The sequence below is a fragment of the Oryzias latipes genome, chromosome 23, assembly GCF_002234675.1.
Source record: "Oryzias latipes chromosome 23, ASM223467v1".
NCBI classification, from domain to species: domain Eukaryota; kingdom Metazoa; phylum Chordata; class Actinopteri; order Beloniformes; family Adrianichthyidae; genus Oryzias; species Oryzias latipes.
Genome location: NC_019881.2, coordinates 19,506,973 through 19,533,833, shown reverse-complemented (window position 1 = coordinate 19,533,833; position 26,861 = coordinate 19,506,973). Strand labels below are relative to the sequence as shown.

The window sequence follows — 26,861 nt, the reverse complement described above, 5'->3', positions numbered from 1 at the left end:
GCCTTCCCATCTTATCCTGTAATTACGCTTGCGGACGCTAATTTCCCAGAAGGGAGAACACTGCGTGCCTGGCCTACCTTCCCCGCCCCCCCCCCCCCCCCCCCCCCCCCCCATAGTGCTATGACAACCCGGGGGAATAAAAGCCCTGACAAACACACTCAGCGCACACATGCACACCAACACAGTGGGTAAACCTGGGCAGGAGTGCTCCGTTTCAGGAGTACGTCTGTCAGTGCACAGAAAAAAAACTTCATTATGTTAAAATAAATGTGTGCTCAGCAACAAAAGGAGAAGGTGCTTTTCCACAAGCGTCATAAAACTATTCAATTATGAAGAATTGGACCGGCGGAGAGTCGGCCAGTGGTTCTGGATGATCCCGTTGATGCGAGTTGAAAGCCCAAACAAGCTCTAAAACTAGTTTGGTGGGTGAAATGTGCTTCTGATGGTTTGCCAGAAAAACAATGCACGGCTCACAGAGCAGGTCTGTATTTTCTCAAAAGCATTTTGCCATGCCTGACATGATCCTATTTTGAATGGCCCTCTGTGGTAATAAGGTCATTTGTCTTGTGCAAAGGAGAGAGAATCTATAGTTGTCATACGCTGAGCTGGAGATAAATGTGAAGGGCTAAGACTGCGCCAGTGGAAAGCATTAATGCAGTCAGCCCATTGCTCCCCTTTTCCTGATGAAAACCCTAAAAACTGTCAAAACAAAACTCACTGACTGTAAAAAAAGGACACAATTAAACTGCAGTCGATGTCTTCCGCCGTCTTATTCATCCCTTTTATGTATCCAGGTCCAAAACCTTGTTTTGTATTTAAATGTTATGCTTTTTTTTAACCCACTCCCCTCGGCAGATTAATCTTGAATTTATGCTTTAAACCACAATTGTTTTGTTTTTTTATTGAATCTGGCTACTTTCAATTTTACTGTATGTTAAACTTCGTTCTTCCACTAAAAAGTCAGCAGTTCAGAGAAAGAAAAAAAAGAGCTTTAAAGGCGTCACTGTCCTTGTGGAGCTAAAATAAGCCTCACAACAACAACAACAACTCTAAAAGTTGACCTAAAATATCACAAAGGAACATATGCAACCACACAATCAGCCAATAATTATTAGTAGAGCACCCTTCATGCATTGAACACAAAGTGCTTTATAGGGCTGAGGAAAGCTTGTGATGTACGAAAAAATAGCAAAATAAAAAACAACCGATCTGTCATTTCCATTTCACTGCCACAGTTTTCGGATTTCCCCCACTGGGTCCATGGAGGACCATAGACAGGAGTGGCCGCATCTTCTGGGGTTGAGATCAAGTGTCTCTTGCATGCAATTCTGACATACAATTGTACAACTCAACTGTATCGTGAAGTATTTGAAAGCCTTTCAAGTGTTTTAAAGGTGAGTGCTAGTTGTACGCATTTATGACAAACGGATGATGATGTCGTGAGGTGTCCTAACGCTCCACTCGCCGTTAGTAAGGTGTGTCTACTGGTGCGTCACTGACCATGCCTAAGTGACGCACGCACAGGTTGTACAGGTGATACACAAGTGACCGTAGGACGGACATAGGACAAAGTACACAATCATTGTGTAATTTCCTCATTTTTAAAAAGCCAGGCTGCACGCGGGGAGCGCACACTTCTCACTTGAACGACTCCAACGGGCCCCTTGTGCAATACCCAGGATTCACAGGGGACATACGACACACCTGCATCTCACCTACTTACCTTTGAGATTTGTGGAAGTGCTCGCAGCATGCCCATAGAAATAAAATGTGCATGAACATTTTCACTCTATGTGTTCACTGAGTGGTCTACAACTTTAGTGGTTTGTGTGGACCATCTAACCCATTTTTCGCCTGTTTCCGCCCTTAAAGGCAGTTGTGACAAAGGCGTCAGATGGTAGGAATCGATGAGGCTCATAGTGTAAGAAGGCAATACGTATACAAATGATACAAGCCATAAATACTTAAAAGCCACATAAATAAATGGGTTCATTAAACAAATTGTGTAAATGCTTTGTTAAAAAAAGTGAATCCTTCATTTCTATTTAAAAATCTCCACAGATGTAGAAACTCTCCGATCCTCAGGCGTTATTCCATAGAAAGACAAAAAATGAATGATTTAAAAACACACATGTAGTCTAGACACAACAAATGTGTTTGATCTACCTCTAAATCCCTCACCCTACACAAGAAAAGAAGATGATCCGAAAATGCTTTCTTTCTTTTCACACTTAACGCTCTTCTTTCTGCAGTATCAAAGTGCACTCGCTTTTTTCAGCCTCTGCTGATAATACCTCCTCCATCATTGCTATTGAGCAATGGCTTAACCCCCTTTTTTTGCGGTCCACCTTGCTGCCGCGGCTGTGAACAGATGCACCGAGGTGTGACCCCGCCGGCCGGGCTCAGGTAGCGAGCATTTCTCCACACACAAACGTTTACCGTCACACAGTGGAAACGCTGGCTGTGGCTTTCGTGTCGTAATGTTCTTGGATCAGGCAGGAATTAGTGTTTTCACAGCTATGGATGGAATCCGATTATCATACAGGGATCACCGTCGTCATGGAAACCAAGGATGGAGCATAGTGTTAAGCCGTTTCTTACACATCCTACAACACTGGGAATTAGTGAGAAAAATTTCAGCTCCCTTAAAATAATGATGTGACAGTTTTTTTTCTTTTGTTTTACTGAGCACATTTATGAGGCAGCTATCCATGATGTGTTTTTATAGACTGCATGTGTCGAAGGACAACCTCTGCTCTTCAGAGACATTGATTTGTCACGCGCTGCTATAAAATTTCTGCATCAATAAAACTCCTCCCAAGGCGGGAAAAACGACATTTGAAGACCTCGACTTGTAATCTAATGACATTTATTTACATTGCGGGAATGTGTTGCTGGAGCTAGCCCGGCGTTTTCCCATCATTTCTTTGTGTTGTGCTGCATCTACTCATGGAGGCTAATTTCATATGGGATGTGCTCCGATTCGTGCCTTACAAAAAAAAAAAGTGGGGCAAAAAGGATTTAGTCAGCCACTAATTGTGCAAGTTCTCTATCTTAAAAAGATGAGAGAGGCCTTTAATTTTCATCAAAGGTGTACCTCAACTATGCGAAACAAAAAAACCTAGAAAAATGACATTGTTTGATTTTTGAAGAATGTTTTTGTAAATTATGGTGAAAAATAAGTATTTGGTAAAAAAAAAAAAACAATAGTTCAACTCAATACTGTTTTTTCCACCCTTTGTTGGGAATGACAGCAGTCAAAGGTTTTCTATAAATCTTCACAAGGTTTTCACAAAACCTTGTTGCTGGTATTTTGGCCCATTCCTCCATGCAGATCTCCTCTAGAGCAGTGATGTTTTTCCAACCCAAAACTCATGTCCGGTCATATGGTCGTCTTATCTGCATTCAAATCGGTAGAAAATCCACACTAAGCATTAGGGGTAGGAATTTTTAGGAACCTTAGGATTCAGGAGGCAACAAGTCTATTACAAAGCGGTTATTAATGCATCCTAAATCTTTATTTTCCTTATTTTAAAATATGGTTTTTCTCTTTACCACATGACATTGGACCAATACAACTTACTTTTCTCACCCGTAGCATCAGCTGTTTTCGGAAAAGTCCCGCCCCTTTAACTGTCTCCACAAATCATTATTGGAGGCTTAATCACACTTCATCAGTCTGACCAATCAGAAATGGTTAAAGTCTTCACCTACTTGTTCAGATTCTGCACATAAAGTCTCTCAGTTCCAACAAAAATACCAGCTAAAGCTCGTCTTTAGCGGTGTAGCTTTCCACATTTTTGCATGCTGGTGTGCCGCTAGATCTCGTTCAAGGTTAAAGTGTGGCGTGGCTCAAAAAAGGTTGAAAAACACTGCCCTAAATAATACATTTTAGTACGACACAACTTACAAATGGCTTTACTTTTGTCTGAAGCCCTTTGACTTTTGACATTCAAAAAGCCTAAATATTTCCAAACATAAGCTTTAAGTAAAGTCGTGTCCTCTTCAAAAACGTCAGAGTGAAAAAAGCATTTCAGTGGGAGAGTGTAAACAGGGGTATGATGAGATATCAGCATTGCTTCACGCCATCAATTCAGAGGTGAATTTCTACTGAACTCTTGCTGCTCTGCAGAAAATATGTCTTAAGCTCTTTGATTTAGACTAAAAACAGCATAATCATAATTAAAAGACTACTGGGAATGATTTTACAATAAAGACGACAAAAGATGATTGGAATGGAACTTTTATACTTTTATGTGAAATAACGTTAATTTTTCGATTCTCGACTTTTTAAAATTCACAGATTCTGAATCCAGTGCAAAAATCCAAACACATTTTTATTAAAGTTTTAATGAATTTGAAATGTGTAAAAAATGTCTTTCATTTCTGCAGGTGACTGACAGACCAAAATGTGTAAATGACTAAATTGCACGTCTTGCTTGGATGTGGAGTGTGAAAGTTCTGTCACCGCCTGCAAAGTTCAGAAGCAGTTTTTAACATCCATCCACGTGTCACACACAGTACTACAGTACACTACAGTCATCCCTTCTTTCCGTCGTGTGGCTTTCAATCATTTTTGTCATTCCCTTCTGCATTTCCATGACAAAAAAAGTGTAATAATAATCCGCTGCTGTTCCTGACTTAATTAAAGCTTGTCACAGGTCCATTTCACACTAGTTGATTAATGCTCATGGCCGCTGTGTTCATTAGCATCTCAAAACATTCCTGGCTAATACATTAAAATGAATAGATGATGTATGAAAATGATCTAGTTTGGATTTTCACAACATTTTAATTATGGTTTTAATTGAAATGATCAATTATGCAGACAGCCATATATTGCTGTCTTGTTATCAATCAGCGCAGCGCAGAGACAGAAGACTCAACACGATGAGTTTAATGATTAGAGGGACTGGGATTGTCTGGATCATTGACTCGGAGCAGACATGTGGTGGGGGAAAATCTGAGGTCGACCCCGACGCCTGAATCCCAACGCCTTTTATGGCGCTGCCGCTGGGTCACAAAGAGGTCCGGAAAACACAACATGCCAGCTAACGAGAGGAGTGCTGTCGCGGACACAGAAGAGGATGCTCCTCCTTTTCCTGACTCAGCAGTGTAATGATCAGCAAAAAACTGATACACACTTTTTTGAGATCAGTCTAGAAATCCAAGATAAGTTTGCAACAAGCATGTTATTATGTGCCACTATCGAGATCTAAGAATAAGTAAGCCATTTCCAATGAGTGACGTTGACACTTGCTCGGTCCAGTTCTCATATACAGTCAATGGTAAAGCCTTTTTTTCTTTGAAGAACAGGTCATTTTTACAAAAACACTTTGAATATGTTGCTGCATTACAAAAACAAGACAAACACAGGAAGAATACTAAACGAGACCAGAAGGCTTTAGCACCAAAACAATAATTTCAATTAAACTAATTAAAGAAAAAACATAGAACTATTAAAGCAAATCTACAAACATCTAAAGAGCAGGGAAAGTTAGCTAAACACTGCAAAACCAACATCAGGAAAAGAGCTAAAACAAACATAAAAATTTGTATGAAGAACATGTTTAAATATTTAAGACCGGAGCTTTAGCCCTATTGTTTACATTTTTCTACTACCATAACCCTTGAATTATTACTAATGTAACTCGAGCGCATTCTAAAGCAGAAACAATAGCAGCTTTGCTCCACTGTGCAACACTTGTAACACTTGTATAACGAAGCAAAGCCGATATGAAAAGCGTCAGAATCAGCTGATCGCATCAGCAGTCGAAGAGTTACGGTATGTCAAAGAGCGTGTGTTATTTAGGTGTCACTAGAAACATCTACAGTAGTTTATGGGAGCAAATGTTCTTTTGTGGTAAAAGTTGGGTATCAGACAAACAACAAAACAATTAAATAACAAAATAACTACCATATTTTTGCTTTCCAAAATCAAAATAGTGAGCGGACATTTTAAGATTTTATACCTTTTTTTATAAAAAATAAAATAGAATCATTTTTTTAAATATGAATAAATCTTATTGAAGTGGGCATTATGAAAAAAAGTAGAGTGTGTCTTGGAGTTTTAGGGCCAGTTTAAAAAAAAAAAAGTTTAATTACTTTTAAGTCATAAATTTACGATAAAGAAAGTCATAACTGTTAAATTATGAGATTTTAGGTCGTAAATTCACAAGATTCTTTCACGTAAATTTACCACTTAAAATGTTGTAATTTTACTTTTTTTTTTTTTGGGTGGTAATATTTTGGTGGTAATTTGGTGATTTATCAAACCGTCTGTTTTTAATTTTTTCCTAATTTTGGTCAAAATTTGGAAAGAAAAAAAAGTATTTAGTGGCCTAAATGGACAACAGAAGCAGAACAAAAGTCTCATTAAGATCCTAAAAGTCATGGAGTCTATTAAAAAAGGTTTTTGAAGTGCAGAGCTAGCTGAACGTGAAAGAGGAAAGATGCACCTAGAATCCCACAGAACGACTCAGATTTCATGCTTTTATCCGTTTGCTTCCGTTTTGGATTTCCAGCAGAAATGAAATAAAGAAAGCACGAGCCTTCATATGCATGCGACCATCGCCACACACCACTGCACAGCAACACTCTCCTTAGTGTCCGTCAAGGTCACTGGAGCGAGACTGGGCCAGAGTGATTGATGGACAGAAGAGGAAGAATATGGACGGGCTGGAAGGAGGAGTGAGCCCGAGGTTAGACGCCATCATAGATCTGACAGACAAGAGGAGCCTGCAGGGTGTAATTCAGTTCACTAAAAGCTCTTAAACCTTCAGCTCCAACCATTTCCTCCTCCTGGCCAGAGAGGCAAAACATGGAGCAGAAATGTGAGTGGCATTGCATTTTGTTTCCAATTACACAGGTGGTGTAAACAATGACCTCCATTTTATTCCTCATTAGTGCCTATGTTGCATTCATTTCCCTCTGAGTTTTTACTAATTGTTTGCAAAACATGTTTAAAATATTCTATGTTGTCTGTCCGTGGCGATTATTCATCTGCTTGACCTTTTTTCACACTGGTGACAAAATCTTCTAAAACAGAGGGATGCCAGATGTGAGGAGCGGTGGTTCTCACGTACGTTGGAGATTGATTTTTGCTGAATCTTCCTGCTTCAAAGTGAAAGCCTGAAACAAAGCAGCAGCGAATGATCAAGGCATTCAGGCCAGTTTTTAGCTGGCTTGCAGTGAGATGATGCAACAGTTTGTAAAATATCTCAAAACGAGAACAAGCAGCCTGTAGCTGCAGGATGCAACAAACCCGTGTGGCTCCTAACGTAGTAAAACGGGTAAACGCTGCACCTCTCCAGAGACACTCTAGCCCCCTAGTGGGTGGATGTGGGCTGTTTACAGGCGGGAAAATGGGCAAACCTGTACGCAGTAGGCCCGCACAAAATAACAAGGTCGTAGACCACTAAGCCTGTAGAGATGAAATGTTTCTGCACATTTATTTACATTTATTTTAGGGAAGTAAGGGGGTAGTTTTGTATCACCTGCACACCCTGTGTGTGTGGCATTCGCATGTGGTCGGAAAGGAAGCAGTACTCGCACCTTAGTACCAACAACTATAGTGCAGCGTGTGGACACCATACGCCGGCATTTCCAGTACGTTATTGGCAACTGGCAACTTACACTAACCTTACAAATCCTTCACATTACACTTGTCATATTCCATTTTCATGATGCCTCAAAGCACATCTGTGCTCGCCTAAAGACCTTCTCCTATGAAAACCATGTTTTGGCTGTTTTTATTGTGTTGTTGTGGCATGATGGGGGACTATAACGCTTAAAGTTGCTTATTTCAGTATTTCTTTATTCAAACTGTTATGAATCAGGAGCAGACGAAAAAATGCTGCTGGAAAAAGAGCTTATTTGTGACATAGAAAACACGCTGGGTGGTCCACAAGCTCCCTGCTCCGTTCTATTCTAACGCATCCATTTGTAGCCGTCTAGATCCATGTACGTCTTTGTTTTCCCCACCTAAGCTGATAACTGGCTCAAAACTGTACGGCTGGATAGCTCCAAAACTGCTCACCATTTTTGTTGCACCTGCAATGTTAGGTTGGGAGTGTGAGGGGCTGTAAGCTAGCAGTAGAGCATGCAAACAGATGAATGATGGAAAGCGGGGGAAGGCTGACTCCACTCCAACAGTCCCACCCACCACTCAGAGATAGATTTCTAATGAAATACTGCCCCTGTGCAGAAACTATGTTATGGAAAACAGCACAGTTTTTTTTTGTTTTTTTAATAATCATAATCAAAATTAAAAGACCACAGAGAAGCCTTTTAAAATAGATCAAAGGATGACCGGAGTGGGTCTGTATGATGCTGTCACTCCTCTCTGGAGCCAGACAACCCAAAATCTCACAACAAAAGTACAGATCAACTCCCTGTATGGATGCATGTGACTAAAAGGCTTTAGTACTGTGGATGAACCCTTTCTCTGAACTGCGATCCCCGTGCATTCTGGGTAGTTTTCTTTTCCCCTGCGTGTTGATCATATCAGGAAGTAGTTATGCTTTGTGCCCACATTTGTGTCTCTGAGAGGGCCACAAGGATGTAATGCCCCCTGCTTCTGTTGTACTGAAGCAGTCTTCCAAAACTTAAAAAAAAAACCTGCATCGCACCATAAAAACCAGACTGAACACTAGTTACCGCTCAACGCAGCGCATGTTACCAATCTTCACACACAGGTGTTCTCAGGTAATTGACTCAAAATGCAGAAGTACAGATTTTGTTCATTTGGCTTCAGATTTTCTGGAGCATCGCATTTGTCCCTGAAATTCAATCACGACTTTTGGCAGCAGTTGAAGGCGATGACGAATGAATAAAACATGAGCTCAGTGTGCTGCGGTTAATGACACTGGTCTGGAGCGCCGCTGTATCTGAGAGCAGGTGATGCCAGGTGAAGAAAATGCATTTTTGTAGCTGCTAAACATTTCAGATATAATTTTCCACTCAGCTTCAGGAAGAAAAAAAAGGGGGGTTGCATTTTTGGGTAATATAAAAGGGAATGTGAAGGCACTGACTGCATTTGCTTTTCAGATTCTCACCAAACAACAAAGTATGTGTTTGTGCACAAAGAATCCTACAGCCTCTCTAGTCTGTCATGGAAGTCTCATTCTTCCATCAAGCTCTGCGTGACACAGCATAGATTCTTTCAATTTGTTTCTCCTACAGCTAACTCCCTTTAAAGTCCAAGAAGATATCAGAGATCGGCAATAACTCGCATTTTCCCAGCTCTGCTTCAGAGTATTTTGATACATTAAAACAGAACAGAGGTAAAAAAAGAGCCTGATCTGTTGATAACCTCCTGACTGGTCCCTTTCTAAAAGAACAGACTTAACGGATAAATTGTTCTTTAATTGCAGAAAAGTGGGACTGACTGGAAGTGGAGACAGAGGTCAGGGAACCCATTATATAGAAAGCGGCAGAGCAAAACACAGTCATTATAAACATAAAGAAAAGGACTGTGGTGAGCTGCAGCCTGAAAACTGTACATCTGAAGAACACAGGGCAGCCCAAGTCATGGAGGGTAAAGGCTGCTGGTCATGGTGTTAAAGTTAAAACCGTTCTTAAATGTCAGTGCTGGTTCTTTTTTTTTAACACAGGTAATTTGTTTTATGTTCAGCGTTTAAAATGTACTGTTTTATAAAACTTGTAAAATATTTTGGTTACAGTCTGCAGGTGCATTTACCCAGACGCTTTAAAACATGCACCTATGCGGGTACTATGGGTTTTTGGGGTTGTCCGGGCCTGTGGAGGGTCGTAGAGAGGAGCGACCACACCGTAAAGGGAGTGCCGGCGTGTCTTGCAGTTCCCTAGACGCTCGTACAGCCACCTCAGGGGACACGATGAAAACGGGATGTAGCGTTATCACGTGTGTGTGGTAAATGTATCGAGAAGTCTTCAAAAGCCTAATGGAACACGCTTATGGTGTATGGGTGATGCTGGGGTACGGGGCCCTTACACCATCCTCCAGTCATTAGTAAGGTGTGAGTACTGCCTCCCTACTGACCTGCCCAAATGCTGGACACGGGAGTGTGGAGGTGATACGCAATAATGTCCACACAAACTATACTTCGATTGCCTGATTGTCTAATTTCTAACAATCAGGTTGCACGCAAAAAATGGCTACTTATTACGTCAACAGCACTGTGGGTCTTTGCCCAGTCCGCAAGATTGAAAACAAATGTTAAAAATCTGTATGACACGCCTTTACTTGCCCTATAAGTGTTCACTGTGCTCTGTCGCCCGAAGCATGCATGTAGAAATGGGAAAGACCATTTTGGCTTTATGGGTTCACTGACGGGTCTACGACCTTGATATTTTGTGCAGGTCACCTGCGTGTCCTGTTCAAGTTTGCCCGTAAGGCCAGACATCCGTTAGGGCAATTGTGACAAAGGCTGTATGTGTGCCAGCTCAGATAATAATAACAAAGACTCCTCTGTTTATCACGGTACAGACTCAACCGAGGTATCCTATGGTAGATAGACTTCTGTTGCAGGTTTGTTTCTCCAATCAGCACCATGAAGAAAAAAGGAACAAGGAGCTTTGGAAGGTTAGAGCACTTAAACAATTTTTTAATAAATATGATTCTTTAATTGCTTAACTGGATTTCAAAGTTACCGTTTTACCTGTAAATGCTTGCCAGCCTTTCCTTAGTGAGCTGAAGTTTCAATATTAAGGGCAAAATGAGGCATGATAAACATGGAGACCAACAGAACACCACCCACCTATTCTGCAAAATCACCAAGCTCCACTCTGCAGCCAGTAATTGGTTTGACTCCTCTGAGCTGCTGCAGTCACAGGGTGAACGTGTAAAAAGAAAGGTCACCAGACAGCCCGCTGAAGAGAAGTTTCCTCAATCTGTGACGCCTCGTTCTCGCCCGGAGCGGCCCCTTCAGGAGACCGGAGGAAGATCTGACAGAGGGGTGAGGAGAGCACTGCTTCTGTCAGATCCTCTCACCCCCACAGTCTCTTAAAAACATAACTGAGGTGGTTTATACACGTTCACATTACAGGACACAACCTTCTTCAATGTCTTAGCAACATTCTTAAATAAGAGGAAACCAAGCAACCAAAGGTACAGAACTATATCTGCTGGTACAACAGTTCAGGACACGTTATACACAGCAAGCATTGCATTGTTTAGACGTTGTGATTATGATTTTAATGCAAGTAGCTGCTGTTGTCACAAATACATTGATATTAATGTAGAAATCTTTAATTGGAATGATTTACTAAAGCTTTTATTGTGCTTTTTTGAGTAAATGTCAACAAAAATAATTCAATCAATAGAGCAAAGCAAAAAAAAAAAAAAAAGTTCCAAATCTTAAACTTTATAGTTTAATTTAATGAAATTAAGAAGAAATTAGGAGGCCATCCTGGGACCCCTTCCTTTTCATTGCCTATCTATTTCTCATTGAAAAATCTCTTGTAAATTTAAGAACCAGTTTCACTGCTATGCTGACGACACCAAGCTCTATCTGTCAACCAAACCCAACCCTTGACTTCCAACTCATTAGTTGTCTCACAGACGTTAGATCCCTGTTCTCCTTGAACATCCTTCAACTCGGTGATAAAACAGAACGTCCTTTTGGCATAAAATCCCCATTTCTCTTCATATCAATAACTATGGTAACCCCTGGACTATATGTAATAAAGTAAAAAGTCTGGGTGTCATTCTGGACACTATCACATGGTAATGACATCAATAACAATCCCTGGTCTGCATATTTTAATGTGTTCATCCTCTCTGCCGCCCCCATCTTGGTCTGCAGCCTTGTCATTGACTATTGCCATTGTCTCCCCTCTGTCTTCCCCACAAATCCCTCAACAGGCTCTAACCGGTCCAGAACTCAGCGGCTTGGATAATTACAAAAAAAGAATCTTTTCACCACATTAAACTACTGAGGCTCCACTGAGTCCCCAGCAAATTTAGAATTTAGCACAAACTCCTGCTGTACACTTTCCAAGTAAACTTTGCCCCTCGAACCTGCCCAGTGTCCTTCACATGGGGGTGGGGGGTTAAGAGCCTTCAACAACCAAACTTTTAAACTCACTCCTCTTAGATCTAAGAATCATAAACTTTTAAAACACAACTGTGTAAAATGACCAACCCATGAAACATTTTTTTCCCTCTAGCTATTTCTCAATGATTTTAAAACCCATGATCCTTTTAATAACATATTGTTTAAGCGTTTTTTTTTATTTGTACAGTGCCGTTACGTTACTATGTATTATCATCATTTTTTATTTCTACTCTAGTTAAACTTAAATGTTGACCAGTTTGCAAGAGTTGATAAGGCTCTAGACATTTAATTTCTCATCTAGAGAAGATTGAAGCACAAATGAAGCAATATGAGCTGACATTTCTTGACAAAATCAACCAAAATGTGCCCATGTTTAACAGTCAAGATGGAAAATTAGCCTGGCAAATAGCTACTTAAGCATCAAATGGAGAACCCATGCTGAATTTATGTTTATAATTTTTAAAACAAAGGTTTAAAAGGCTTCCTTTGGCCATCATTTTCACACCTCCATTAAACTTATTTTACATTCTGTTGAACACAAGGCGAGCCTTCTCTTGGTTTTAAAGCACAATAAGCTGTTGCCATGCAACAAGTAAATACAGTTCAGGTGTGCTGCTCTTGAATGTCTTTGTACCTTCCAGTAACCTGTGCACTGAGTGCAGCAGAAATGGCCTTTCCTTGTTGCTGTTAGCCCTCTCCTCTGTGCACTGAAAATAAAGGCCCCTGATGGGCTCTTTTTAGGGTGAGATTTTTTTAGAAAGTTCCCGTTTTCTTCCAACATCAAACATGGAACATGAAATCCTGGTTTTCACAGTGCTGTGATGACAAAAGAAACAGTGAAGAGCCCAGTCATTTCCCTCAAAGCTCACCAATGTGGAGCATCTTCAGATCCAAGACTCTTATTATCAGCTTTTCCCAAAACGGGAATGTCACGGCAACAAGAAAAGCCGTGTGGACAGAAGAGGAGCAGGAGAACATGAGAGCCAACTCTCCATCCTCCTGCTTTTGTCATTTTCTGGCAGCTGTAGCCTGAGTGTCGTCTAACATGCCAAACATGTGGACATCACCACGCTTAGTCCACACTGAAGAAAATAAACAGGATGTAAAGAGGAGGTATCACGAAGATATGATGATGGCGTTAAACAGTCAACGTGACCAAGCGGTGTTATTAACTCACCAGTAGTAAACACTTAACTCTTGCCTATTTAATTACGCTAATGAATACATATACAAATGACCCTGACTAGTTATTAGCCCTCTCAATTAGGAGACGTGTAGGGGGGGAGGGGGGTGCTTTCCATGGGTGATAACAGGCAGCAGAGAGAAAGGTTCATGCAATTCCCCTGTTGCCTCAGGGGGTAAAGGGTGCTGCAGATACCCTCTGTCCCCAGAGAACGTGGAGCAGTGCACAGAATCATAAATGCACACGACTGAGGACAAATGTAACTCTAGATCCAGTTTAAGATTAGCACTGCAGCTGTGAGATCAAAGGTTTCTGTTAAGTTCATGACAAGGTTTAGACCCTAAGCCTAAAGCTATGCTCACACCGCCCTCGGCACGGAGCGTTAAAGCAACGACTCTCAGGGAAAAGTCAAAGTAAACTCGCATATATTAGCATTTCAGGGTTCTGCGTTCAAAAGTCACGTTCAAGTGCAGCTACATGAGTTTTTACAACCATTTCTGGGGTCTAAAGAGAAAATGTGTTACCGTTGAATGACAGAATGAAAGTTGAAACTTTAACCAGGTCGAACTTTGACCAATAACGTACTTGGATTTGGTAGTGATGTATGGATGGCGTCCCAATTCCCTCCTAGAAGTGCCAACCTTTTGAAAATTGATCCTGAAGGAGAAATTACTAATTATGGTTTGCGCCCGGCCGAAATTATATGACGTCAGGACTTTCATACAGTCAGGACCATATATATTTGGACAGAGACACATTCTTTCTAATTTAGTTTCTGTACATTACCACAGTGAATTTGAAATAAAAGAGCTCAGATGCCATTGAAGTGCAGACTTTCAGCTTTTTTTTCCATGGGTTGAACAAAAAGATTGCATAAAAATGTGAAAAACTAAAGAATTTTTTGACACAATCCCTTCATTTCATGGGCTCCTAAGTAATTGGACAAATAAAATAACTGAAAACAAAATGGTCATTACTAATACTGCAGCGGCTTTCAGTTGCTGTTTGTTTGTGGGCCTTTCTGTCTGAAGTTTAGTCTTCAACAAGTGAATGCTGCTCAAGTGGGTTCAGATCAGGTGACTGACTTGGCCATTCAAGAATATTACACTTCTTTGCTTTAATAACCCATGGAATAAAAGCTGAAAGTCTGCACTTCAATGGCATCTGAGTTGTTTTATTTAAACAATTCTGTGGTAATGTACAGAAACTAAATTACAAGTCTCTGTCCTAATATTTTTGGTCCTGACTGTATAACAGAGTAGAGCTGTGAAAGAAAAAGGCAGGAGCAATATTCACAAAATTTGATTAGGCATTTTGCACCAGGCTTTCTGTTCAAGAAGGCACATCACATGCCCAGTGTAAACGTATCATTAGTCACAACTGCCCTGTTTGCAGGTGAAGAATGGGCAAACCTGTATGGGGCACCCAGGCAGCCCGAACAGATCGCTCTGTGAACCTGTGGTGCTAAAATGTTCACGCTCATTTCTTTTTTTATCCTACGGGCAACATGTCGTAGTGGACACCTATACAACATGGAAGGCTACGTAAGGGAGAAATAGGGGTACGTCATGCAAATTTGACATATTTTAACCTCCGGACTGTCCAAGCAGACATGATAAGTGATAAGTGCACGCTACTCGTTTGTGTGGGCATCCATTAAATATCCCTTAATGGGTATAGTGACAAATGCTGTCATTAAGTGATAAAAACTTCCTTCATCTGATTCTAAAATAACCCTCTTTAGATGGCTTCAGCACCTCCCATCACACAGATGTGAAATCCATCTAAACCGGTTACAAATAACACTAAATCTGAGTTGTTTTAAATCAGAAATGAAAGTCATTTTATTAACGTAGATTGTGTCCAAATATCAGGATGCAAATTACAAAAAAATTAATGTTGTTTAGAAATTTACTTGCACTTTTAGCAGCTTAAAAGTTAAATGTGGGTTTGTGGTGGAAAAGTACAATTTAGAAACTTTCTAAAATATTTATTCATGCCAAGACTAAATACATTCATAAAATAAAAAAAAAGATGGAGCCACAAAGAATAGGGCAAGTTGATTAGGATGATGTTTTCCATGAATATTTATCTAACAAAAACCAAAAACACTCATTTCTAAATAGAGCCTGACCTTTATGTTCAGTACATTCATTTATTTGACAGCATTTTTATAACCAAACAATCCCTAATCATCCTCTGTCACAGTTTCTAAACACCTTTGTACAAACAAATGAAACTTAAATGTCCATCGATACCATTTTCTGGTTTTCTGCGTTTGTTCTGCTACGGCTAAAAAGCTTCTGCATTAAAAAAAAAGCCTGACATTCAAGAAAATTCTCTTTAATGACCTTGCACTGACATTTACATTTTAGTTTGTGTTGCAAAACACCACTACTGCCAGAGGCTTGTTGTAATCTTCAGCCAAGGGAAGCGCGGGCCGAGGAAGTAATTTGTCAAAATTGCAGTCGAAAAACGATGCAGACAAAAGCAGCAACACTGTTCATGTAAGAGCAGCTCATTCACTTCTGGAAAACATGGCTGTAAATGACAAAAGTCTTATAAAACACTGAAACATGGGAGTAAAGGAAAGAGGAAATTCGTTATTAGGCGGATTTGTATGGAAACTGAAGAAGATAAGTTAATCGTGATGTCAAATGTAGGTTTGTAAAGTTCTATGTTAAAAAAAGTCCTACATCAAAGTGGTGTTAAAAAGTATTAAGCACAATAGAGGTGGGCTTTTCGCCATTCTCCTTTAAAAAATTAATTGGATGTTTTGAAAATCACTTTGTTTATTGGTATCAATGTGTCATGTGTGTGCATGTTTAAGTGCAAATGTGTCTATGATTAAGAGCAATTATAATGTACAGAAGATTTCTTCTTTTTTATATTTGTTAATTTATGAATTAATATATTCAATAGATTTAAATAATCTACTTATTTTTATTGTCTTTTTCCCCTCGTTCTTATAACTAAATTTGAATTCAACCGATCAATCAGTTAATCTGTGTTGTAGATGTTGGTTGTACGTAAGAACTTGACTGAATGGCTCCTCCCCTGTGGCGTTCCAAACAGGAAGTATTCGCACTGATACCTTTGTTCTAATCATGTTCTCGATATTGCAAATCTTTTCATGCTATTTTCCTGCAGGTGTTTTAAGTTATAAACTGGCCAATCAGATGTCTCAATAAGTCTGTGGTCTTACGTCAAACATGCGAGAGGTTTGACAGATTGTGTTGCCCGCTTTTAGGTGGTAGGTGTGTGGACTTCCAACAAGCTCCAGTCTGATTGGTGAGAGTGGTTACCGTGGAAACAATGACTTAGATGGACTGGGACCAATCACTGCTTACTGACGATTTCTGGCTCCAACATGCCGACTGAACTGAATGTCTTTTGGTTGGAGCTGGAAGTAAGCGTCACACTCACTCAGTCCAGTTCTCATATACAGTAAATAGCTGTTGAGATTTTCAATCATCTTAAATATAAACAGCCATGTAAATCCAGCCACAACCCATTCATTTTACCAGATAAAGATATTCAAGAAGTTATTTAAGAAAATCAAAAATGTGAAGCGTCAAAAAAACCTCCTTACAATAATCTATAATAAATGTTCTAATGATGTACTGAATCAGAAAAAGGAAACAACTTTGATGAAAGTGGCGCCATTACCTATTTAGATCACCTGGTTAAGCACAGAAGCCCATTTTTCATGGACTCAGGTGATAATCAGTGCCGGTTCATTAACACAAAGCTTCCACCAGTGCAGTGTATCTGCCTTGCAGATTGTTTCTTCAGCAGCAAAATTATTAAATTTGTCATCCCCTTCAGTATATCATCTAATCATCACATGAATACTCTTAAAAAACAAGATAGTGCTTTGCATAGTTAGCTTAATTCATTATTGTTGCTTAGTTTCTACGGCAACTACTCCATGAAGCATGTGGTGCTATCCACAGAGGGTGGTGCTGAAATCCCCTCCTCCTTGTAGCCAGCTCTCCTCAGGATCTGTCCGTGGTTCTGAATCTGAACTGCACGGCCATATCACACAAGGCTCTTCCCACTGAGATAAAATGAAAGAAATTCAGCCGGCTGGCGGGCTGGGTGGGGCGAACCTCATCTTAGTCAGGACTGTCTGAAAGTGGCAAACAAGCCTGGGTCTCAGCGGGTGGGAGGCTCCACGCCCTGCTTGCCTCTGAGCTGTCACATGTGTCACATCCTCAGGAGGAGGGGGGGCTGAGAGCATTCCTCAGACGGGTTCAAAATGTGATTTCTATTTGGAAAGGAACTAAAAAGTGTTCATTAAAAGATATTAGACCGTCAGGAAACCACTTGTCCTCTTTGTACTTCCTGTTTCATTCCCGCCTTTCATCACTGAGTGACACATTGTAAATGGGCATCCGGGATGTTGTGTGAAAGGAGTGGCTGATCCCTGCTCATCAGAGGGGCAGACCCTACACTATCCTCACATTCCCTGGGGTAGAAAAGCCATCCAATCAGAGCGCACGAATAAATGACTCAAAGAGAGCCGACCGCACTCAGCGGACCGAGAGGAATCGTTTGCCGCTCTGGGCAGGAGAGCCAACATCCAGAATGGAATGATCACCTTTAAGCATCAACACAAAAGAGGTGTGCGTCCACTCACATTTTCCCCCAATCATCACTGATTTAGACCAGAAAAAAAACACATCCTTGCTCTGCATAGACCTACTTTTGCAGAATTTCCTCCCTGTTTGAGATTTATGAGACCTGTCATTACTCTTCAGTGTTGGCGCCCTGTAATAATTCACCAAGCAACCACTATAACAGTGCAAGGTTTTGTGAAGGTCAGAATACTGTCTACACACAACACAGGGGGATTTTTCTGTACAAGTCTCATACTGGAGTTTGAACGTTTTGTCATTAAGAGAAGGAGAAAGAAGGGTGTGAGAATGTATTTATCAACTAATGATGCTAGAAGATAAACTCCAAACCTTACATTGAGTTTGATTCTGAAAAACAATAAAAAAAGGAATTCTAGGAATCTCTCACATCTCATGTGGGAAGCAGAAAGAGGTTTAAGACCCACTCTAAAGAAAAATACATTTTTGGTGTTTATATAACATGTTCTTGTTGCATTTTTCTGATGATGGACAATAAATGAATAGAATAAAAATTGTATTTCTGAAAATGTCTTAATTCAAATTGTTGTGAATTAGGAGCAGACGAAGCAAGTGCCGTTTGAAAAAGATCGTATTTGAGATTAGAAAATACGCTGGGCAGGCCAGAAGCTCCCTGAGGGGGGAAAGGAGGGCGGGCTCGCTCTACAATTTAGAGGTGAATTTCTAATGAACTACAGCTGCACTGCAGAAACTATGTCCTAAAAAAAGGCAATAATTATAATTAAAAGACCACTGGAATGCTTCAAAATAGATGACATGCTGATCTGAGTGGAAATTTAGGGAATTTTTTTGCAACTCAACCGGACTCAAGTCTGGTTTAAATGAGTCACTAAGGTGCTGTGAATAAAAAATGTGATGTGAACCCTAAAAAAGGAGATGCTTTGAAAAGGGGATCAAAATAAGGTTGAAATCGGACTGAATAAATGTTGTGTTTGATCAAACCATAGCTGTGTGCTGTTTGGTTGCAGAAAGCATCCATATGGCTCAGCCTTTCCCCATCCCCAACCCTAAGAGGATTCAAAACATTTGACAGGCCAGTCTTTGTTCAGTGGGTTCAGGTGGAAAGGGAGAAAGAAAAGATTTCAACTTTAAGATGCAGAATACAACAGTAATGTCTTTTGATCTAAGACGTGTTTTTCTTAAGTCAATCTTGAATGATTTTAAAATTCTAGAAAACAACAATCTCATTTGTATTGATTTCTCTTCCCCAACACCCCTGATGGGGTGGAAGAGAGATCGACTAGTTCATTTCAGCTGAATCTGGGATAATGAGGCCAAAGAGAGGCGGGAAGAGATAAGAAATGACAAGGGGGAAATGACGAACAGCAGAGAAGGCAGCTCAGTGATTCAATTATTGTAAGTTCTCTGCCTTCCTTGTGATTAAATGACAGAGAAAGCAGAGCATGGCTTGGGAAACAGCAACACTCGATGGTACAAGTCTAAAGTCTGTTCCCCTTTCTGGAGGGCAATTACCGTCTCCTCTGACTATTCTGCTGCCACCCTGATCCTGAGAAGCAGCCGTTGATCTGGAGCTCGGCCCAAGCCGCAGTGGGACTTTTCACGTCCCTGCCTGCCACTAATACCGCAGATCAGTTCTTCAGCCACATTTAGCCAGATTCTGCTTAAAATAAGAGATGTGTGCTCATCTGAGTGCACGGAAAGTGAAAAATAAAAGCCACACCACGAAACCATAAAAACTAAAGGCTACAGTAAAAACACTGCAGTTGAAAAAACAAGATGAGAACAAACGAGAAAGATGCTTTTTTTATTTAAAATGCTTTTTTTTTTTTCAAATGCTATATTTAGTCATCTGTCAAAGGACAAACCTGCTTTGACATCTGTCAGCCTAGATGAGCTCCCGTGTAAAAGCAAAGTGCGCCTCCTCCTCCTCCTTCCTGTACTATACGTGACTCCCCCTGTGACTGTTACAGTAGTGTCCCGCGAGCCATGTTTGCTGACATGCTAGCGCTCTACAAAAATATCCATTTCAAACGGGCAGAACAAGCACTGCTCTCAAAGCGGCAGCCCAAACTCTCTGCAACTCCACACTGAAATGTTTCCTAATCTCTTACCTGGCAGCACGCTGTCTTTCTTTCCTGGATCCTTTTCCCAATCCCAGGAAGAGGTTCAGACAAGTTCTTCCTTCGCTGAGAAAGCTTGATGTGGCACTTTGAGGAAAGAAGAAGGAAAAAAAAGCAAAAACAAATCAGTGGCTGAGAGGGGGAAAAAAAAACTAGCAATGTCCCCTTTTATTCAGCTCAAGAAGCACTCACGATCACACACAAGAACACCCAGTCAGCTCCGGCAAGCGAGCAGCTCGCCGTTCCTTCTCTCTTTCCGTGACACTCGCCTCCTCTTTTCCCGCCCACCCACTCCAGCCTCCTCCCCCCGCTCCTTTCTCTCCATCCCTGCCTCACTTGCTCCTCTTCTGTCAGATGAAAAGCACACATCCTCTCCATCTCTCAGCTTCCCGTTTTCTGACATGTTCGCCACCTGCTCACAGATCCTCCAACCGAAACGCAGCTTCACTTTTAGATTTCTGCACATCTGGAACGTTTTTTTCCCCCCGCACACGTCCCATGGAGAAAGACCAGGTCCCTTCTGAAGGTCTGACAGCATCAGAATACTGTGATTACCTAATAATGCTAATGAGACATTTCTACTGTATATAATTAGCATTCCAAAGCCGTCGCCGCCCCCTAGTTTCCTGATTTTCCACTCTCGCTGAATTTTACCCAACGCCCCTCACGTCCTGATCTGCATACAGGTCAAGGGCATTCCCAGAGTAAGCGTATGCAAATGCTCCATCTTGAGGAGCGACACTCCCAGACACTAAGCCAGACCAGATGTGGCACTCACTTCTTCCAGGGAGGGGGCAGCACATGCAGAGGCAAACATCCGCCATGCTGTCGTGTCTCCACTCCAGCTGAGAGTGGCGTCAACGAGAGCTAGTGAAGGTGACCAACGGGATTCTAACGATGTGGCGACGTTTACAACACGGAAGCACAAAGTGATGCAGGATCATGACAGAATGGAAACAGCTCCTACATGCATTCCCCTTGAGGTTCAAACAACAAACCTAATGAATCTATAATATTTTTAATGTAAAAACAACATTTGGAAAATCTGGAAAATAGGAGCTTTCAGAGCACAACAGTCGTACAAACCTAGTGAGTCTTTAAAAAGTATAAAAAAAGTTTTCTTGGCAAAGACAAAAACACTTTCCTGGACATGAAAGTTGTAAGATACCCTTTGAACAATCTATGAAACCAGGGGGGGGGGTACATTTCTGAGTGGTATGTGCTTGAAATAATTCAGAAGAGTTCATTAGAATAAAGATAAGTTTGAATTTCCATATGCACATTCGCATGGTAAACATACACATACAGGAGCACCGGAGCATAAGCTTAAACATAGACAAGAACAAGGCTTTTAAAAACTAATTACCATATTAAACAATCTATACCAATTCACTGTTCTACAGCACATCTGTGCGAGCATGAAGAGTCTGCAGGAACGGATGCTGAGAACTCGTGTGCCTCTTTGAGTCTGCAGCACCAGTGTGTAAATAAAATGCATGGGTTGTTAAAGCACAAGAGGACACTGCAGTGTCACACCTACACACACAAAGAAAAGCTAACAAACATGACCGGGACGGCAGCAGAGCAAACAGGGAGGTTGTGTTAATGAATACCAGCTAGTGTCCGGTCTGCCTGCACAGCGTGATCCACTGTGTTTGAACCCTGGTTGACCGGTTGTGCTCGTGTTGTGAGTTTGTCTTGTGCGGCGTGGATGGTGGTCGGGTATGTTGGTAAAATGATTGATATAGTTCCACACTGATGAGCATCCATGCAGAGTGCAAGCCCCCTTCTAACAGGCATTTATTTCTGCTGTTCACTCCTGAACACAAAGTGCTGCACTTTAGAGGGCAGTTACTATCATAACCTAGTATCTTCAATGTTATCATTGACCGTCTTTAGGGCCTGCAAATATTAATGAAGAGAATAATTCTTGCATTGTTGCCAAATGTGTTCAGAATGTGTAAAATAAAGCCACTTTTTGCCCAAAATGTGTTGAAGTGTCAGTATTTATGCATTTATGACAAATGAATGTATGTTTTTGTTTATGAATGTAATGTGTTTATATCTGTGTTGGCATTATTAAGATCTGGACTAAGAGACCCCTCCCCCCTGGCATTCAAAACAGGAAGTAATCCCTTAAACTTCAATTGGGAAATAAACAGCTGTTTCTCAGTCGTTCTATTCGTCAGAATAACAATTCTTGATCCGAAACCTTTTAACATGTTCTTCATAATCTTCGTTTTTCTTTTCCATGACATTTTTTTTTTGTAGTGCAAGTTATTTAAGTTCTAAACAGACCAATCAGAGTCTTCAATAAAATCATGTGGTGTTTGCTGGCCTCAGCCTGCTTTTAAGTGGTAGGGGTGTGGACTTCCAACAAAACCCCCCTCCTGACTGTCGACAGCGGGTTGCCAAAGAAACGTCGACTCAGATCAATTGCCTTCTGACAATTTCTAGTTCCAACATGGCGGCGTTCGTATCGCGGCTGAACCGGCTTCCTTTGGTTGGAGTCAGAAGTCAGTCGTTTTCTATGGGTGATGTCACACACTCACTCAGTCCAGTTCTCATTTACAGTCAGTGGACTGCATGTGGACGTGTACACCAGACCCTAGTTTCTGTTATTTACGCATCACATTTATGAAGCTACACCTCATGCAACTTCTGTTTTTTTACTTTATCCCATTGGATTCTTCTGTCATCGTTACCAAACATGCAAACCTCTCTTCTCTGTTTCTAACGTAGAATAGAGTTTTGCTTTAACATAAACATGGTTGACATAAATAATCATCTCTATTGTTCATGAAGTAGATTGCATAAACGCTGTTTCACAGTCACATCCACCCAAACGAAGCTTTGAGCTTCTCTTTGCTCAGCTGTTGGCCATTATGAGGTAAAAAGATCTTTAAACTACCAATGAAACAAAGAAGATAGAGAAGATGATCAGTTCCATTTTTAGGTCAATGGTTCTACTGAAAAAGAGCAACATTTCTTTAAATAGTCAAAAAGAGGTGTAATGAGGTTTCAGGATGGGTTGATATCCGTCTACCTGTCATAAAATAAAAAACAAATAGCAGAGTTGACGGTCATATTAGCCCCATACAGGAAAGGAGAAACGTGAAATGAATAAAAACCAAAACAAAAGGTCAGAACATTAAAGTAGGACTGTTGAGTTAAAAGTGAGAAAGCAAAAGCAGCAGTTAAAACACGTTCAATTTAATGTCGTTTTGAAATGACATTTGAAATCTTTTGGTAAAATACTCAGTACTAAGCCTGCCCACACATTGTTTTCAGAGATAATTGCATACTGCTGATGGGAAACAATACTAATTACTTTCTGTTTTTAAGCGGCTCTGAAAAAATGAGGATTTAGCGTCAAAAATGTGACCCCTTCCTTCCATGGCATTTAAGTTTTCAGAATGTCAGTCCATTATAGTGAAACTATTGAGTAAAAACAGGATTTTAAGCAGTAATTATTCTTGTTTGGGATTCAATTAGGATTTGTTTTGCTCCTGTTAGCAGCTGCCAGCCTCCAAATGGCTATTTCTATCCTCACACTATAAAGTGATAGGAAATAATTAACTTTCTGATTCGTTTTTAGAAGCTCTGGAGTTATTGTAGAAAGATTCTGAAAAGAAACTGAAGCTTACAGAGATGTTGCAAAAAGAATAACTGTTTTTTTTTATTTAAAAAAATTAGTTATGCCTTCAAATAAGCATTTAAGTAAGTACGTTTTATTTATACAGCGCCTTTCACAGATAAAAATCACAAAGCGCTGAACAATAAAAAACATACAATACAGTAAAAGCAGAAACAATCAATTAAATATGATGTAAAGTGAAACTAAATTAAAGAAATATAAACCTAAAATAACGATAACAATGAAACCAGTCAGCTAAAAGCATTTTGGAATAAAAGTGTCTTCAGTTGACTGTTAAAAGAATCGATGTTGTCGGCCACACGAAGGGACAGAGGGAGGGCCTTCCAGAGTCTGGGGGCTATTGCCTGGAACCTCTGGTTTTTATTTATATTTAAGGACTATTAAAAAGGAATAACATGATCCCATTTGAAAAAGAAAAAGAAAAATCTCAAGCTTCTAATGTATTTTGTCTTTGTTACACCAGAAAGAGAAAACACTTAATAAAAGGTAAATTTCAAAGAAAAACTACATGAAATACGAAGTGAAGTATCGTAACTCACAGTCGTTGGTTTTATAGTTTTAACTTAAAAATCAAATTTTGTTCTGTGAGGCAAAAATAACTAACTTAAGGAGGAAATTTAGACATTAACCTTTGTAACATGTGAGGCCTAAACAGAAACATTGTAAAAGTTTTAGTTATAAATAAATCAAACAAAGTACACAAAACACTAGCCAAAGAAAGCTACTTTATGTTTTTTTAAATAAAAATTTCATTGGCAACACAAAAGCAGAAAAATTAGTAATACATAAAAGGACAACTGGATTTTATCAGGACTTGGGACGAAATGGAATTTTCTGTACCCTGCTATATAATGATATATATCACGATGTAAAGCAAATAGCTTTGCCTTGTCAAATTTGAACTCTCTGTGACTCACAACACAATTGTGTAATCATCAGCGGGTTGTTTAAATGTAAAGATTTATCTCCTCTTATACTTTAAACGTAACAGATGCACCAAAGGAACATGATGGAACAGTGTTTTTCAGATAAGAAAAGGCAGTTATATTACAAAATAAATGGAAAATTAAAGCAAAAGCTTTCATGTTTTAAAGAAGGAACATGCTTTCTGCTCCATTTGCACGTTACTCTGGTTTTTGGTAGAATTTTAAAGAACTGTTATACCTCTACACAGGGGCCGAAATTAAAATTTTGAGTCACCGGCCAAGTTAGTCAGTAGATTAAAAACAAATCTGCCGGCCAGTCATATTTTTACCGGCCAAATTATAACACCATTTCACAAAGAAATACCTTCTACCTTCTGAACTTTTTTTCCAGAAAAGGAAATTGCCTAAAAGTAATTTAGAAATGGTTTGAACACGTCTTTGATGAAACTGAAATTCAAACATGCTGAGAAAACAAGGACAGATTTACGATAGATTTCCTAATCCAGATGATCACATTTTATATTAAATCATAACAAAAAGCTTCCTGAAACACCATCATGTTTTGAATTATTGTTATCAAATATAATTGACACTAAAGCTGCAGCTGTCTCACAAGGGAAAGGGGCGAGAGGAATCAACATCTGACAGGTCACAGTTTTTGGTGCAACAATGGCTTTGCAATGCATTATTATTATTCGTATTAATTTTGACTGGAATTTCTTTCCTGGGTGTCCATGGTCCATTGTAACTTTTTAATGGACACCCTGCAGACCATCAGAATTGAGTATTCACCTAGACGATGGTATAAATCTGATCATTAAAACAAAATATTCAAATATCCATCCATCCAATACACTCTAAAGCAGAGCTGCCTGCTTTCCAGACTTTGTTGCTGCTTATTACCTGGAGCAGGTGTGTTCAGTCAGTCAGGATGAAGAGACACCTGAGTCATTCAAAGTCGGCCAATATGAAGAGAGAACTAGAAGATGGCAGATCTGGAGGACCAGGAGTCGGCAAAAACTGTTTAAAATCTAAAACTATGCAAAAAATTTAGCTTATCAGCAATTTGAATCAATAATTTAGAAATTCATTTATTATTAAATGATGATTAAATCCAATTCTTAAACTATTAAAGTGTTCCCTTTTTTAAAACTGCAGTCGTCTTCTATTGATTTGACCAGTCTAGAGTCTCCTGAGCTACAGAGAGGGAGGGACGCGCTCCCAAACGGAGGCAACAGGCTCTAATTACAGCCCATGCTATCATTTACTCTCCTTTTTTACATCTTTCTACGGTTCTCTGGCTCTGCGCTGCAGGCAGGAAGCTGCCACCAATCACTCACAGCTTTATCGGCAGATAAGTGGCTGTTTAAATATGGAGCTATTCAGAGAACTCCTCACAATGCAGGCAGGTGCTCCTTTTCACCGCCAGCCGGCTTCTTTCACTCCCAGGCATGTGGCGGATCCTGAACATAAACTCCCCGCATATCCACTCACACACGCACAAACATCACCGGAGACCACCTGCTCGGGTCAGCAACACTCGCTACAGCCGTTGACGTTACGCAGACTGTGAGGCTGGCGTCCAAAGGTTTCATGGAGACGGACGAGGAAGCCGCTTATTTTCCCCCAAATGACATTTTCTGACTAAAATGTTACCGGCTGTCATTACCTGTTACTATAAAACAGCTGAAGGTAAAAATAAGGTGCGGATTTAACCTCTTGTGCTACAAGGAAGTACTCTGACCTAAAGGCTATACTCAAAAGAAAAAAAATTGTAGGTTTGTATGTTTCAACAATAAGAACACAACATTGGGAATTTAATTTGCCCACACAAAACACCTCAGAGATCCACTCCATTTTCAAAGCGTCCCCAGATTATCCAGTTTTTAATCAAAATGTGGATACATCTGTGTTGTTTTCTAGGACATAGTTTCTGCAGAGCGGCAGTAGTCCATTACAACTGTGACTTGCAGGTGAGACTGTTGTATTGGACCAACCCCGCCCCCTTTCCACTCCCCGTTGCGGAGAGGAGCAGAGAGCTTGTTGGACGTCCAGCATGTTTTATGTCAAATCAGATCCATTTCAGACGCCATTGTTTCATATGCTCTCGATTCACAACGATTTGAAAAAAGATATGCTCAGAAATGCAGTTTTGAGCTCATTTTTCTTTCTATATAATCAGAAAAATGCAGCAAAAGCATGTTAAACAGACAATTTTCATTAGAGTGGGGCTTTTACAAGGCAGAAGTATAAAGCTTTCAGTTTGAACTGCTAGTGCGGAGGTTCAGAATATTTATGTCCTGCCTTTAAAGTTTGA

The 26,861-nt window shown here is 40.2% G+C and overlaps 1 protein-coding gene across 6 annotated transcripts in view; it reads right to left on the bottom strand.

The window, feature by feature from the left end:
* Nucleotides 1–26,861, bottom strand: part of syt1 (synaptotagmin 1) — a 199,017-nt gene that overhangs the window by 89,819 nt on the left and 82,337 nt on the right. For 3 of the 6 annotated variants that reach the window (XM_011491264.3, XM_011491262.3, XM_020714229.2), the window contains one exon: nt 19,952–20,047. The exons of 1 other annotated variant lie outside the window; for it this stretch is intronic. The gene's annotated coding sequence lies outside the window, so the exon portion shown is untranslated. 2 more of the 6 variants (XM_004083201.3, XM_011491261.2) reach the window with 2 other exon arrangements.